The sequence below is a fragment of the Cynocephalus volans genome, chromosome 4 (genome assembly GCF_027409185.1).
Source record: "Cynocephalus volans isolate mCynVol1 chromosome 4, mCynVol1.pri, whole genome shotgun sequence".
In the NCBI taxonomy this organism is placed as follows: domain Eukaryota; kingdom Metazoa; phylum Chordata; class Mammalia; order Dermoptera; family Cynocephalidae; genus Cynocephalus; species Cynocephalus volans.
This window is the reverse complement of record NC_084463.1, coordinates 32,490,535-32,492,670: the sequence shown is the minus strand read 5'-3', so window position 1 is coordinate 32,492,670 and position 2,136 is coordinate 32,490,535. Positions and strand designations below refer to the sequence as shown.

General features: G+C 37.0%; 1 non-coding gene across 1 annotated transcript; it reads right to left on the bottom strand.

Moving 5' to 3' along the window:
- Positions 1 to 1,273: 1,273 nt before the first annotated feature.
- Positions 1,274 to 1,413, bottom strand: LOC134377386 (U4 spliceosomal RNA). Its single transcript, XR_010023444.1, has one exon. It is a non-coding gene; the product is annotated as a U4 spliceosomal RNA (small nuclear RNA).
- Between the last annotated feature and the right edge of the window lie 723 nt (positions 1,414 to 2,136).

Genomic DNA, 2,136 nt, shown 5'->3' with positions numbered 1-2,136 from the left:
TTTCTGTTATATAGGTTATTATTTTATTTAAGAGATTAAAAGAAATGATTTATTGCATGTGCATCTAGGGTCAGGATGCCCTTCAGTTGGCCAAGTTAAGAATGGGGAAACAGGTAGAACATAATCACTTCTAATCCACCTGTCTTAGATCCACTTTGGGGCATTTGATTTTTTCTGAATTGGATGCAGTATCTCTGTTCCAAAATGGAGTTCCAAAGCGTGAGTGGGCATTAGGAATCCCCTTACTCTGGAGCCCTAACATATATAAACCCTAGTGGAAACTATCACAAAGATAATTATACATCCACATATAAGGGCCTAAAGATACAGATGTAAGACTCATTACCATGGCAAACCGCATGTCAAAACCCTTGTTCTTCCCAAAAAGTAGAAGATCTAAGAATCTGTTAGCCCTCCTTACTTCAATTCCAGAGATCAACTGGGAGTTTTCTCAGGTACAAGGCAGCAATTCTGGTCCCTTTTAGTTTCTGGACCTTCTGAAGGAAATACCAAATACAATTTTGATGGGAGATTAAGCACAAAAATAATGTCTGTCCCATCAAAGTGTTAATAGACCTTTAAGTATCATAGCTTGGAAGAAAATTGATTAACCGTGGGCAGGAATGGTCGAAGGTGGCATCTTTTCTGCAGCTAAGTAGGCAAAGTGGCATGGTGCCACTTTTCGGATTGACATGTTTTGTCTCATGCCAATATATACAGGTACCCCAGGTTTAAGGAGATGGCAGACACCTCCAGGGATAAAACAAACCTCGTGTAGTTCTAAGAGCTTTAGGAATATAGATGATGTCATTTTACTGGTCGACACTTAACAGATAGGACAACAACTTTAATATCCTGTAACCTTGGTAATTTGCAATAATCTGGGGGCCTGAGGAAAACTGGCATCAGTTTGTTTATACACTTAAGATCTTAGGGAGTTGTGCTGTCATCTGGAGACTAGCCCAGGCCCCCACGTACAAAGACAAAACTCACCAGGGAGACTTTGCATGGAAAGTTCCAAGCATGGGGCTTGGATTTTCTTGAAGAGACAATGAAATTCTGGGTTTGATGTAAGAACAGAAGATCAATTTCTTCATTTGGCCCAGGACTCACAAATGCCAAAAATAATTTGATTGCAACATTTTATTTAGCTTTTTAAACCAGCATTGGTGCTACCACTCACATTAAGATGAGTCAGGAATCTCTTTGAGAAGTAGAAGAAAACAGAATATAACTGATTTTTTTGTACCCCAGCTATTCATATTTTATTGATTAAAAAAATACAATCCCACATACTGTTTTAAAAAGATAGCTTTAACACCTAATTTTACATATGAAGAAATTAATTTCTATTAGCAATAATCACGCCTCGGATAAACCTCATTGGCTACGATACTGCCACTGCGCAAAGCTGAAGAAATTAATTTCTAACTACACTGTGACTTACTCAAGGTCAAATAGCTAGTAGCGAGTGGGAGCCAAAACTAGAAACAGCTCTCTCGGAGCATCTTCTCTCATGCTCCTTCCATTAAATCAAATAAAATGCAACTGTACTTATTGAAGTGGAAGATAATTAGATCTAGATTCACACAATGGTTTTTCAGTCTACAAATAATCATTTTAAGTCCTTTTTGTTGCATAGGATCCAGTCTTTTCTGGGACTTTGAAAATAGGTAGGCCCATCTAAACGAGAGAGAATTTTTTGCATTTGGACTTTAACAGGACATTTTTTCTCTTCTACAGTAATGGAATTTGGAGTTTCTTCCTTGATTCAGCATTTGCCTTTGCTAGAGTAGTGAAGTTCATTAGATTCACAACACGGTCTGTGGTCGAAAAGGGATATGAATCAATGTTCACGTGCCTAGTTATCCTATGCCCAAATTATCTTTTCTTATTTCAGGACTTACGTAAAGCTTTTCAACATACAATTAAGCACCCTGAGAATGGTGACAAACCTATATTCTTTAATCAGATAAAAAAATATTGCCAAGCTTCTTTATCTCTCTGAAATCTTTTGGATTTGTGAACTTGTGTGTACATGCTTACATGTCTAAACATAGTTCGATTTTCTTTTGGAAGTATCTATCTCTCTTTGTATATTTTCTGTGTTTGCTTATAAATTGAGATTATAGATTG